Below are 14,160 nucleotides of genomic sequence, written 5' to 3' on the forward strand. Positions count from 1 at the left end.
TCTGCTATTACTATCTTTTATTAGCATGGTGTTTTACTACAACGAATGAGCCAATATTGATGCGTTATTATTAATTAAACTCCATACTTTATTCAGATGTCCTTAGTTTTTAGCTAATGCCCTTTTTCCAGGATCCCATCCAGGATACCACGTTACATTTAGTTTTCGCATCTCCTCAGGCTTCTCTTGGCTGTGACAGTGTGTGTCTCAGACTTTCCTTGGTTTTGATGCCCTTGACAATTTTGAGGAATACTGGTCAAGTTTTCCGTAAAATATCCCTGAACTGGGATTTGTCTCATGTTTTTCTCACGATTAAACTGTGATTATGTATACTTGTGAGGAAGACCACAATCGGTACATACTATCACTGTTGATTTAACATTCTTGATGTTGACCTTGATCATCTGGCTAAGGTAGGTGGTCGCGGTTTCTGCACTACAAAGCTACTCTCCCACCCCCATCTCCATTTCCATACTGTTATGTCACCTTTTTAACGTAGAGAGGGTCACCTTTTTAATGTACACAGTCACTAAGTAAGGTACACTGGGCTGGAGGGGGCTTGGGTAAATCCCCTCCCCACGAGTGCGGCGCAGGGAAGGACCGGTCGCGGGAGGCAGTGGGGAGAACTGGCTCCTCGCCTACCTCCAGGCGCCTGCTGTATCCTCCTCCCGCGACGGAAGGCCCTATAGCTTCCTTCCCCTGCTCGGGGAGGATGGTCGCAGCCTGCGGGCCCAGGACCGCCCTAACCTGGGGGCGGGGCCGAGCGCAGACCACGCCCCCCAGGGCCCGCCCCGCCCTGGCGCACGCGGCTCCGCCCCGGGGCGCGTTGGGGCGGTGGGAGAGGGGAGTTTTCCGCCCAACGGCTCCTCCTCCAGACCCTCCCTGACTGCTGAGCAGCTCGCGGGTCCCGAGTGCCCAGCGAACCCCGAGAGCGGGAGTGGGACATAACTCGAGGCTGGTCCGAGGTGCCGCGCCTGGGACGCCCGCAGAGAGAGCCGCTGCTGCCCGCGTCCCCGTTCGCCCCTCGCGGTCCCCACCCCGGTGGCCAGTGGCTAGGTGAGTGAGGGTTCCCCGGCCTGCTGGGGGCAAGGGACGGGGCGGTGGCAGGGTTACGCGGCCCCGCCGGAAGGCCCCGGACTGTTCCTCGCCCCTTCCCGGTCCGGCCCTGCGGCTTCCTGGTTACACGGCGTGTAACCATAAGGGGGCAGGTGTCGGGCTGGTCCCGGACGGGCTGAGTCGGCCGGGCTGCCCAGCTCGGTCAACGGCGGGGAGCCCTCCCTGTGGGGTGGGGGGTGCACAGGCGGGGCCCACAGTGGCCAGGGCCACGTGATTGTGCTGCTCCGCCGGAGTCTGGGGCTCAGGGCCTGGGCCGGATTGGGACCGGGTGAACCTGCGACAAGAAGGCGACTGGCTGGTGTGGGGATGGCCGGTGGCCACGGCCCCTCTGACCCCGTTGAGTTCTCGGGCGTGTGTGTACCCTTCTGGGAAGGGCTTATGTTGAGGAGAGCTAGCAGAGGAGGCTGCCTTCAGGAACTTTCCTCCGGAACTGGAAAGACGGAAATTCCTGGGAGCTGCTAGTTGGAGTTGATTTGCAAGGCACTCTGAGAGAATGCGGGATCTATCCCAGGTGCTGTGTTCACCTGTGTGTTTACTTTCGCTGCCTTTCCTCCATTTCAACCTTGAGCTACAGTTTCAGGGAGGGATTCTTGACTTTTACCTCCCGCTGGGCTCTACCCAGTCCCCTGAAGATTTAAAAAGGTAGAAACGCATCTCTTGGCCTAAAGGAGAGTTGTGCAGTTCATCAGCTTGAGACTTTGGGGAGAAGCTAAGCTAGACAGTTCTAGCCCAAGCTGGGAACAGTTTGCCTGGCACATTTCTGTCCCTGCCCCTCTAATCAGTGACCTTTCTTCGGAGGTTGGGTGTTTTAGGACAGACCTGGGGGATCTGTGGTAGCCCGCCGCTCTGCCTTCCCTCCCTGCCGTCACTTTGCTCCCTGCTGCTTTGACCTGGGCATGGAGTGGCCCTGTGAGGGGTGAGCCTCTGCCCTGCCCCACGGCAGGGACAAAAGTTTACAGGGCAGTGCCAGGCTGAGTCCAGGAGCTGGACAGGTAGGGCGTGCTATCTTGCTCCCCCCCCACCCCGGACTGGCTCTCATCATACTCCTCCGTTCCTTCCTTGTTTCAGTCAGTTGTTGGGGATTCCAGGAGGATTAACAGGGCCCCTTCCCTCAAGGCACTCTTCATGCTACCGGGTGTTCCCTGCCAGGAGAGGCCAGGTGAGGTGCCAGGGCTATTTGTTGCCCTGGCGTGGGGTGCTCACTACCTTGGGCTCCTGCATCCCTCCCGAGTCTCACCTCTTACTGGTCTCTATGCCTTCATTTCCTCATCTTTAAAGTGGGGGGTAGTAGTAATACCTACCTCACAGGGTTATGGTGAGAATTAAATGAGTTAATATACTTAACAACCATACAGCTCAGGCACTGATCTGAACAGGTGGTGACTGGTGCACCATAACCCTGTGTCCCAGGATAGACATAAAGCTTACAGCAGGGCCTGGCGCATGAGTAATCATCTGGAAGAGTCAACAGTAATAATAACAATAGCTATCACTCCCTTCGTGCCCTGAAGGGCCGAGTTGAATTACTCTCCTTCTGACCTCTTCCTCTGTCTTAGCTCATGCTGTTCTGCCCTCCTTCTCCCAGTTCTGCGTGTTATTCACCACCCTCCTGGGAGCCATCCAGGTGCCTGGAGCAGAAAGGGACAAGACATGCTGTGAGCCCATGCAGCACTCCTCCACTCCTTTGGCATCACTTCTCAAAACTCGCCTTGGAGTAATAATTTTATGGCCACAAGTCTTCTCTCTGCCCCGTCCTCTGTGTCTGGAGGGTGGGGGGTATTTCTCACTCGTCTCTTGGTCCCACAGCATCCAGAAGGGACCTTGCCGAATGTCGGTACTCAGTAGATATTAGCTAAGTGAAAGAGGCAGGCCAGGGAAGTAAGGTTTCCCTGTTAAAATGTTTGGCTTTGGAAGCTGAATTAGGATAGGCCAAAAAAACCCAACAGCTTGGGAGAGTGAGACGGAAGTGAGTCCAGACTGAGAGGTGAGCCTAGGAACTGTCTGAGAGGCCAAGTGGGAGTCGCTTTGGACTCCTTTATGTCTCCAGGGCAAGGATGGTAGTCAGGACTCATCCTGGATTGCTGCACCTAAGATCCATTAGTGATGCCTTGGCCACGTGATTTTGGGAGGATGGGTAGTCTGAGGTGGTAGGAGTGAGAATTGAGCCAGAAGAGGTGAGTGTGGGTTTTTCTTGGGAATTCACTTGGGCGGGGAGGGTAAACCCTGTGTGGGCAGGAGGTGAATGTAGAAATGAAATCTGTGCCGAGTGCTGGATGTTCAGAGGACCCAGGGTCTTTGTGGAGCTCCCCTTCCTTCTTGCTCCTTCCTCTTCTCAGCTGCCGTCTTTTCCCTCCCGCTGAGCCTGAACCAAGTCCCTGATACTTGCCCCATGGGGACCACTGGAGGAAGATTCTGTGCATAGGTGTATTTTACAATCACAGCCAAGCATACAGACTCAAGTTTCTCTGAGTTTTTCTCCTCAGCACCCTGTGAGCCCATTGCCTGCAGAACATCAGGAATCTGAGGGCTACCTAAATAGAAAAGCTCTTAGGGGAAATGAAGACACCAAAGTTTCCTTGTTGGGAATTTGCATTTTTAAAAGGAGTTGTGAAATTCATGGCGCTTTCTAATAACCCTGAAACCATACCATATTAAGCCTACTGACCCTGAGCCCGGGTACCCCATGAAATAAAGGCCTGATTTCACGTGGTGGTTTGTATTTGGGAGAATCCTGACAGTGCAGCATGTACAGTGACTTGAACCACAGCTGGCTTTGCTCCTGATGTGAGAAAGTAACAGGTGAGGCCAATGGAGGAGTGAGGAGACAGAGTTCTCATCCGTGCTTGGTATCCTGGGACAAGCCACCTAGCCACACAGAGTCCCAGAGTTCTGGGTGGTAAAATGCCTACCTCACGTGGTTGTTTGCACAATCTGGTGAGGTGATGTTTGCAAAAGGGGTTTGAGATCAGTTAGGGGGTGGTAATGGCAGTGTTGATATCTTCGTTGTGTGCCTGCGAGGAATCTTGAAGCTGGGGGTGGAGTGTGCAGATGGCAGGTAGCTGACTCCTGGTTCTGTGATCTCTGAGTGTCTAGTCTTCCAGGGGCTTGTGCTCCTGAAGGTCCCATTAGCAGAAAAAAAAGGGGAGGAATCACTCCTGAAATTGAGAGGGAAGTCAGGAGCCCCCAGCCTCTTACACCTGTAGCTGGGGAGAGACTGGCTTAGAGGACAGCGTGAGGGACAAGGAGAAACTCAGAGGCTGATAACAGGGAGCCAGAGGGAGTATATGGCAGATTAAGCCTGGGGAGTGGCATCCCTGGGGGAAAAGGGTGTGTATGTGGGGGGCTGGTGATAGCAGACATCAGCTTGCTGTGTCCACCTAAAAGGTCACGGCTATTTTAGGAAGCGGGTGACAAGGGATATTTCTATTGAACTCAGTGTTAGTGAGTATCCACTGTTTGCCTAGCCCTGTGCTGGGAGCACAAAAGCAGAGGCCACCCCTACCCGCCCTAGGTTGTCCCCTGCCTGTTCTGTAGTACAGATGTAAAATAATTTATTCAACCTTTCCCCCATTGCTGGGTATGGAGACTGTTGACTGTTTTTATAGTTTGAAATGGTGTTGGAGTAAACAATCTATAAAATCCTGTTTGGAATGTCACTGAATGTTTTATTTATAAGGAAGAGTTCACATTTTTATGATATTAAGTTTTCCAAATCAGGGACAGATTACAGGCCTTGTGATGTAGAATGTCTTCATTAGATTTTAAGAATAGGATTCTAATTGGATATGCTGGAGAGATATATATATATATATCATAAAATATATGTCATATAATTTGGAAATTATTTGTAAATAATTTTTTTTATTCCTACCTTTTTTTTCTGTTTGTTGGTCATTCATTTCAACCTTTATTGTTACTCATTTCTTTTTACTTCTGGCTTATTTTGTTGCTCTACTTCTATTTTATTTATTTATTTATTTATTTATATTATTTTTTTGTGTGGTACGCGGGCCTCTCACTGTTGTGACCTCTCCCGCTGCGGAGCACAGGCTCCGGACGCGCAGGCTCAGCGGCCATGGCCCATGGGCCCAGCCACTCCGCGGCATGTGGGATCCTCCCGGACCGAGGCACGAACCTGCGTGCCCCGCATCGGCAGGCAGACCCCCAACCACTGCGCCACCAGGGAAGCCCTGTTGCTCTACTTTTAACATCTAAATTGGTTCATTTATTTTTAGTGTTTTATTTTAATTTAAAAAGTATATAAAGCTCATCGTTTTCCTCTGAGTGCAACTCTAGCCAATGGGCCTTTGTATGAAATGCTCACCTTTCCATTGCTTTCTAGTACTCTGTAGATCAGTTTTGATCCAAGAATTTTTTAGAAGGCAACGTCCTGAATTTTTGAGTAAGTTTTGTGGGGGGTATGGTCATATTTTAATGTTGACTGCTAGTTTTATTGAGTGAATGTGCTCAGCAAAATCTCTTGTTGGACTGTATTAAGATTTTCTTTGTGGCCAGCTACACAATCAATGTGAAAAGGTTTCATGGACGTGTACTCTCTGTGGGATACAGACTTCAGATACATCTGTGATCTTGAGGTTGCCCTCTGCATCCCTGCTTATTGAATCTTTTTTTTGAGTCAAGCTCAACTTATATTTGTCTTGGATTTATGAATTTGGCATGCATGTTTGGTGTATACAGGTTTATCAAGCTTACCTTTGTGGATTGTACCTTTTGCTTTTGTCTTTTGCTTATTCAATGCTTTTGGCCTTTGGCCTTAAAATCTATATTAACTCTTTTAGGAGCATATATCGCCAAGAATCTGGGAGAATCCCTTCTTCTTTACAGTCCTAAAATTAGTAACTAAGTGCATTTTATAGGACAGTAAGTGAAAGCCTCAGAAATTTGGAGGCAGGCGTCAGTCAGGGAGGGGGTAAGCCTCATCCTTTAGTTTCCACTCAGACTCACGCAGAGTAGGTAGTAATCAGACTGCCCCCGCTTGCTTCTGAGTCAGGATTACTGTGAGCTCCCCCTCCTTGCCTGTCCCAGTGGCCCCCATGATAGCCAGGTTTTAGGAGGGATGGATAAAAGGAGATCTGTCTGCAACGCCCAGGGATGGGCCTGAGTACCACTCCTCTGCCTTTGTGTTTGGTTCCCCCCCATCCCTTAGGTCCAAGGAGGTGGACGGCTGTGACTCGCAATTACATTTCCTTCCTCATCTGAAGCGGCAAGGCGTACTTTCTCTGTTCCCCAAGGGATATGACAAAACAGTACAGAAAAATGTCCCAGGGCCAAATGTCAGGTATAAAGACTTGGGCCACAAGTTTTACACTCGTTTCTATGCTTGTGTTTTAAGTCACATAAACTATTTCAAGGGACTAGAATGGCCTAAGCCCTGTTGTACCATGGATTCCTAGGGGGTAGTTTTCCAAGTCTTGTGTTTCCAGATGGCTGAGAAATGGTTGGAAAAAACCCTCAGTTTGCAGAGGCAGGATTATTAGAAAGTCCTCAACATGTTTTTAATATTAATATTTCCACTTCTGGTTTGTCTTTGTGTTTACCTAGTATGTCTTTGCCTTAATTTTTAACTTTTCTTTCTCGTTTAAAAAAAAAAGTGTTTCTCTTGTAATCAGCACGTGACTGGGGTTCGGGGACATGGCGGAAGGCGGTGATAATAGCAACAAACCGAATTTGGTCATTTCTGTCTTTGGTAGAGAATTCAGACTGTTTGCATACCAGATGGTCTTGATTTTATTTCTTGTGTCTTGTTTTCTGTTTATTATTTACTATACTTGGATGTTGTTTCCTTCCTGATTTCTGCTGTCTGGGTTAAGTTTCTCATCATTCCTCTTCCTTCCTCTTCCCCACCCACTTGCATTAGGATTCAGGTTTGGCCATGATTTAAGAGAGGAGTTTCTCTATCTCCAGAAATTGGAGTCCAGAGTTAATAAGTGTCTGTTCCATGAGGTTGTCCAGGCACGAGGCTCCTTATGAAAAGTTGCTCCCAGCATTCTTCAGGGCTTTGGTTTACAACCTTGAGCATGTTTAAGAATAACTGGCAAGGTTTGTTAAAACACGGATTCCTGGGCCCCACCCCTAAAGGTTCTGATTTAGGGGGTCTGTGGTGAGGCCCGAGAAATTTCCTTTATGACAGGCACCCAGGTTGTGCTGATTCGACCAGTCTGGGGACCACACTTGGGCAGTGTTGCTCTGGGTGCTTCCCTTACCTGCAAGGCCCAGGACAGCTGACTCCCTGACAGGGCCCTGCCTTGCTGCCAGGGAGGCTTGGAAACATAGTCCTTACTTGGGGCTGCCATGTGCCCGGCTGCAGGTAGTGTTCTGTCATGGAAGCAAGAGGCAGATGGTTGAGGGGGTGACGACTGAAGTTTCTGGAACACCACCCACTGGTGCCCGCAGTCTGAAGCGACTCCTGTGCTTGTCGGTTCTGCCACTGGCTAAGCCAGCCTTCCTCGGGTTAGGGAGTAGGAGTGGTATCTTGTGACAGGGGCAAGCCAGCAGGCGGTGCAGGGGGTGGCAGCCCCGATCCTGAGGGCAAGTTGCTGCTGCTACTTTGCTCATGCTCTGAGGGTCTCGCTGCTTCCAGGCCATTCCCAATAGTCAGGTCTGGCAGCCATTCGTTCTGCCACTTGGAGTCACCTCCTGATCTTAGAGGGCCCTCGGGATGCGGGGGCGGGTGTCCCTTCAAGACCCAGCTTTGGGATGGAGAGAGTCTAACTGTGCTTCCTTCTCCCGACTTACCTTCATCAACTCCAGGTGTGACACATCATTGTCTATTTCCGGGAGAGCTTGGGGACAGAGGCCATTTGAACCCTGAACTGAGTTGGGCTGTTGGTCAGCGCGGCTCCTGATACCCTGGAGAGATGAAAACAAGAGGCTGCCAACCCCTGCTCTCTGCTTTTGTTAACTCATGGGGGTGAACCTGGAGGGAAGCAATGTCACAGAGGCTTCCCCTGGGCAGAGGATGCTTTCTCTGTGGCTTGATGATATGGGGCTTTATTAGGAGGCAGCAGAGTCATTTTCTCATTCTGTCTTTCCCAGGGTAGCCTTTACATTTCCAAGTCCATTCTCCAGCCCAGGAAGGTGGAATGGCGCCCAGAAGCGTGAGTGGCGGGCAGCCAGCCTGGGCCGCGATGCATCGGCCGGGAGGTCGAGAAACATGACTTGAGTCTTTGTCCTGTCCCAGCCGATCCTGAGAGCCGAGGCAGGCCTTGCTCTCTAGGCCTCGGCTCCCACCTCAGTAAAACAAGCTGGTTGAGTCAAAGAAACTCCTGAAGGCCCCTTCCAGCCCTGATATTGTAGGATTCCTGTGTAATCCAAATGCCAGCGCACTGGGAATTGGCTTTATTATTTTTATTTTTTTAAAATAATTTTTATGGGGCTTCCCTGGTGGCGCAGTGGTTGAGAGTCCGCCTGCTGATGCAGGGGACACGGGTTCGTGCCCCGGTCCGGGAAGATCCCACATGCCGCGGAGCGGCTGGGCCCGTGAGCCATGGCCGCTGAGCCTGTGTGCCCGGAGCCTGTGCTCTGCAACGGGAGAGGCCACAACAGTGAGAGGCCCGCGTACTGCAAAAAAAAATAAAATAAAATAAATAAAAATAAAAGTATAAAATAATTTTTATGTATTTTATTTATTTATTTATTATTTTTGGCTGCATTGGATCTTCGTTTTTGCACGCGGGCTTTATCTAGTTGCGGCGAGTGGGGGCTACTCCTCGTTGCAGTGCGCGGGCTTCCCACTGCAGTGGCTTCTCTTGTTGCAGAGCACGGGCTCTAGGTGCGCACAGGCTTCAGTAGTTGTGGCATGTGGGCTCAGTAGTTGTGGCTTGTGGGATCTAGAGCTCAGGCTCAGTAGTTGTGGCATACGGACTTCGTTGCTCCGCAGCATGTGGGATCTTCCCGGACCAGGGCTCAAACCCGTGTCCCCTGCATTGGCAGGCAGATTCTTAACCACTGCACCACCAGGGAAGGCCTGGCTTTATTTCTAAGAGCTGTCTTTCTGAGCCTGCTTTCTCAAGTTCAACCCCTTGGTCAGGCCTGGACACTGGTCCGTGGCCACTCTCCAGCCTGCTTTGCCCAGAGCTTCTCCAGGCTGGGCCTCCCCAGGTGCCAGCCCTCGGAGGGCAGAGTCTGAGGCACTGTCTGGCTAATGATTGACATGGGCTCCAGCTATTCCTAATTCATGGGTGTGAGTGAGGAGTTGAATGTTAACAGCACTTTCTATGGGCTTTTTGTTCAGTGCCTGGGAAAAGACGGTCAGGGTTGGTGGAATGCGGCCCTGGGGCTCCCTGGCTTGCTCCTGGGGCCTGATGGCATCTGTGACCCACACCTCAGAGGTGAGGCAGTGCCCCAGCAGAGTCGGGGATGTTCATATGCCCTCTCACATAACTTGAGGTTCTACCTTGTCGTGGGAGGGAGAGAGGGAATGTCTTAGATCAGTCCTTTCTGCCCCCAGAATTCCTGGAGCCTCTGTACCAGAAGCTCTGACTGAAGAGGTCATTGGGACAGGTGCCACCAGGGTGTGAAAGAGATGAATCAGGGTACACTGGTGTCCTGTTGGTGTGTGTCAGGGACCTTGCTGTGCCCTGACCCATACTGGCCAGTGGAGGAGGAGAGGAGAGGCCTGTCCTATAGCCCGGGCACTGACTTTCTCACTGGGAGACCTAGAAAAAGTAATTCTGGCTCGGGCACTAGTCTGGTGTGTGATCCTTGCTTGTCAAGAATTATCCCTGAGCCTTAGTTCCCTTGAGGTGATAATACCTCTCTTGCAGGATCATTTCAAAGGTTAATGAGGTGAGATATAATGAGGTAATATATGTATTAATACCTGTCATAGGTACTGGAAAAGGGGGAGTATTATTAGAGCACTAAGAAGACATAGAAAACATTTTAGGCCAAGTGCTGGTAAGTTCCAGAAAGGGAGATCATCGTTGTGGGTGGAGAGATCAGGGTGGGCTTCCTGAAAGAAGCGGGGCTCCATCTGGCTAAAAGGAAAGCCAGAATTGACTTAGGCTTAAGGAAGGCACAAAGGAGATAGGAGGACAGACCTGGTAGAGGGACTGTTTGAGCAGAAGTTCTGAAGATGGAAAGTGCTGAGGTATTGGCTTGACTGAGCTACAGACATGCATTTCCTGCATTCTTTCCATCACACAGAGACCTCCAGGGACCTTCCGTTTTCTGGCCATGGCACAGCCCAGGGCGGGTTGGCAGGCTTTAGCATCCCACCTGCACAGTGATCAGCCCCACCTGAGATCTGAAAGAGCATCTTCTCCTCCAGGGTGATCTGCAGATTCTGACGGGGATTTCTTTTCAGCTTCCAGCTGAATAAGACTGGCTGGGGACTTGGTCACCATTAGAAGAGCAGCCCTTGATAAGTGCTATTTGAAGGAGAGATTTCCTGGGGCTTCCAGGAGCTGGAGTATATACTCTGTCAGGTCTTCTAGGTTTGAAGGGACTGGGCCTTTCCAAAGGCATTTGAACAGGCCCCAGGACTGTAGAGGCCCAGGGACTCCCTGCTGCCTTTAGGTCTTTAGTCTTGTGCGCCACCCCTCTCCCCACCTCTTACCTGGCAGGGCCCTGGATGAACATCTGTTCCTTTCATTACAAATACCGGTACCTGCAGGGACTGCCCTGGTGGGGACAGTGGGCAGCCGAAACAGGCATCCTGGATGAAGGGGCAGCTGCTGCATCCCCAGCTGTGTGCCACCACGTGGGAATGTAGGACCCTTGTTGCCAGGTTTCCTGTTTTTCCATTTAAAACAAAATTTAAGTTGGAGAGTCTCTTTTGTGGCCTCACCTCTCCCCTCCCCACAACAAAATAAATGTTTGTGAACTACACAACCTCCAGGGAGCCCCAGGTCCTGGGCAGCACAAATTGACAACCACGGATCCCTTGCGGGCTCACTCATTTAACAGATGAGGGAGAGATGCCCAGGGGAGCCTTGGGTTCGCCAAGGCCCATCCATCAGAGAGAAGCCGCTTTCCTAGACACCATGCCTCCCACCTCTCCTCCCTCCTCCTCTCTGCTCTCAGAGCCCTTTCCTGATTCTCAGCCTTAATCTCCATTCTGCCTGGGAGTGGCTCTTAAACATTTTGTGGGTATTTTCCTGTGATTGCTCTTTTGTGTTTATCTCCCCAGCTAGAGGGAAAGCCTGGTGCAGGTCAGAACTTTTGTTTTTTCCTCCTGTGCTCCGGGAAGTCTAGCCCAGCACTGGGTGCCTCTCTGAGCCCAGAGGTGGAACTAGTGTTAGGCTAATGAAACTTAACCTTCAGGTTGAAGCCCCCCCACCCCCCCAGTCACTTGCGTGTGTCCTTTGCAAGGCTGTGGGAGAGGCCCTGCAAGTGAATTCACAAAGTCATATAGTTTCGTAGAATTTGCAAGAAAGTGTTCTGCATCCAGGGTCTTAAAAGGGCCCCTAAAATTATATAGGCTTCAGGCTCAACAAAACCTGAACCTCCCTCTAAAGATGCTGTGAAAACTCAGCAATTGGCTTGGGTCCTGCCTTTTGGACAGTGGGCCCTTGGCTTGGGAGCAGGAAGTGGGCGGGTCCTGAGCCAGCCCTGGGAGGATCTTGCTGTGTCACCTTGGCCTGTCACTTCCACTCTCTGGTTGTCAGTTTCTCCACTTGTGAAATAGGAGCCGGGGTTGGGTGGGCGGGAATGAACTGAGTCATCTCTAGGGCAGAATGGGGAATGAACTGAGTCATCTCTAGGGCAGAATGGGGAATGAACTGAGTCATCTCTAGGGCAGAATGATCTCTGGTGTCCCAGTTGCTTGGTTTTGGCTGGCTGGGTGTGATTTTTTTTTTTTTAACATCTTTATTGGGGTATAATTGCTTTACAATGGTGTGTTAGTTTCTGCTTTACAACAAAGTGAATCAGCCATACATATACACATGTTCCCATATCTCCTCCCTCTTGCGTCTCCCTCCCAGCCACCCTCCCCATCCCACCCCTCCAGGCGGTCGCAAAGCACCGAGCTGATATCCCTGTGCTATGTGGCTGCTTCCCACTAGCTATCTACCTTACGTTTGGTAGTGTATGTATGTCCATGACTCTCTCTTGCTCTGTCACAGCTTACCCTTCCCCCTCCCCATATCCTCAAGTCCATGCTCTAGTAGGTCTGTCTTTATTCCCGTCTTACCCCTAGGCTCTTCATGACATTTTTTTTTCCTTAGATTCCATATATATGTGTTAGCATACGGTATTTGTTTTTCTCCTTCTGACTTACTTCACTCTGTATGACAGACTCTAGGTCCATCCACCTCATTACAAATAGCTGGGTGTGATTTGATTGCCCCACCAACCCGAACATCACACTGCCCACCTTTCCCCTCCCAAGAGCATTTGCATTGCTGGCTGGGTATGCCTGGCCAGGCATAGGGAACCCACTCACAAGCCCTGGGTCTCACCATGGTGACTTTGTTGACTGATAATAATACAAGCAAGCAAAGCTTTACTGAGTGAGCTCTTATTCCCAGACATGTAGGAGACGTGAGCACCTGGTCCCTCCCTTCTTGGTGGAATGGTTTTTTCTGTGGTCTTGGTTTATTGCTTCTCTTGCTGACTGAGGTAGACTTGTGCACTGATCTCTTATACAAAGAGAGGCTTTTCAAAGAGGACACCATGGAAAGATCTGGAGGGAAGGAGAAAAGCGGTGGTCACTGTATGTACTTGTTTTCTATTGCTGCTATAGCAATTTATCCATATTTAGTGGCTTAAAACCACAGCTTTTTTTTTTTAATACCATTTTAACCATTTTTCGGTCTGCTGTTTGGTGGCATTAAGTACATTCATATTATTGTGTAACCATCACCACCATCCATCTCCAGAACTTTTCATCTTCCCAAACTGAAACTCCGTCTCCATTAAACACTAACCCCCCACTCCTCTCCCCTCCCCCCAGCCCTCAGCACCACCATTCTACTTTCTGTTTCTGAATCGGACTACTCCAGGTGCCTCATACAAGTGGACTCATAGAGTATTTATCTTTTTTTTTTTTGCGGTACGTGAGCCTCTCACTGTTGTGGCCTCTCCCGTTGCGGAGCACAGGCTCCGGATGCGCAGGCTCAGCGGCCATGGCTCACGGGCCCAGCCGCTCTGCGGCATGTGGGATCTTCCTGGACCGGGGCACGAACCCGTGTCCCCTGCATCAGCAGGCGGACTCTCAACCACTGTGCCACCAGGGAAGCCCCGTATTTATCTTTTGACTGGCTTATTTCACTCAGCATAATGACCTCAAGATTCATCCATATTCTCGCATGTGTCAGAATTTCCTTCCTTTTTAAGGCCAAATACTCTTTTGTTATGTATATACTGCATTTTGCTTATCCATTCATCTGTTGATGGACATTTGGGTTGTTTCCACCTTTTGGCCGCTGTGAATAATAACTTCCGTGAACACTGGTGTACAAATACGTTCTTTTGGGTACGTATGCAGAAGTGGAATTGCTAGGTCGTACGTTTAATTTTTTGAGGAACTGCCCTACTGTTTGCGGCTGCCCCATTTTAGCACACAACTTTACTGTCATACGGTTTTGTCTCTCGGGTCTCCTGGTGTTTGTTGGCAGGGTTATATCTTTTCTGGAAGCTCTAGAGGGCAGTCTGTTTCCTTGTCTTTTCTAGCTTCTAGAGGCCGTCTGCATTCTTTGGATCCTGGCGCCCGTCCTGCATGGATGGAATCCCTCTCAAGCTTCTTATCTCTTTCTTTTCATCTTTATTTCTCCTCATCCTTTCCTTTCATCCTTAACATAGCAAGGAAAGGACTCATGGGTCCACCTGGATAATCTAGGATACACTACTCATCTCAAGGTTGGTAACCTTGATCACATCTGCAAAGCCCCTTTGTCATGTAGGGCAACATAGTCACCCGTTCTGGGGGATCAAGGTGCAGTCTGTCTGTTGGGAATATTTTTGACAGACCTACAAGGAGCCTGATGGTGCCTTGATCGTTGGCTTTGAAAAGCCCTCCCCTCTCCCCTTTCCCTTTCTCAAAATTGTCTTGAAGCACCCATGACCGTAAGAATTGGT

General features: G+C 50.2%; 1 protein-coding gene across 2 annotated transcripts in view; it reads left to right on the forward strand.

The window, feature by feature from the left end:
* The first annotated feature begins 822 nt into the window (after positions 1 to 822).
* ANXA11 (annexin A11) overlaps positions 823 to 14,160 on the forward strand; it is a 42,151-nt gene continuing 28,813 nt past the window's right edge. For both annotated transcript variants that reach the window (XM_022590997.3, XM_022590996.3), the window contains exon 1: positions 823 to 1,056. The gene's annotated coding sequence lies outside the window, so the exon portion shown is untranslated. The remainder of the gene's footprint in view (positions 1,057 to 14,160) is intronic.

This window comes from Delphinapterus leucas, chromosome 16 (assembly GCF_059928025.1).
Source record: "Delphinapterus leucas isolate spDelLeu-1000000601 "Yukka" chromosome 16, BTC_Dleu_Yukka2, whole genome shotgun sequence".
Classification (NCBI taxonomy): Eukaryota; Metazoa; Chordata; class Mammalia; order Artiodactyla; family Monodontidae; genus Delphinapterus; species Delphinapterus leucas.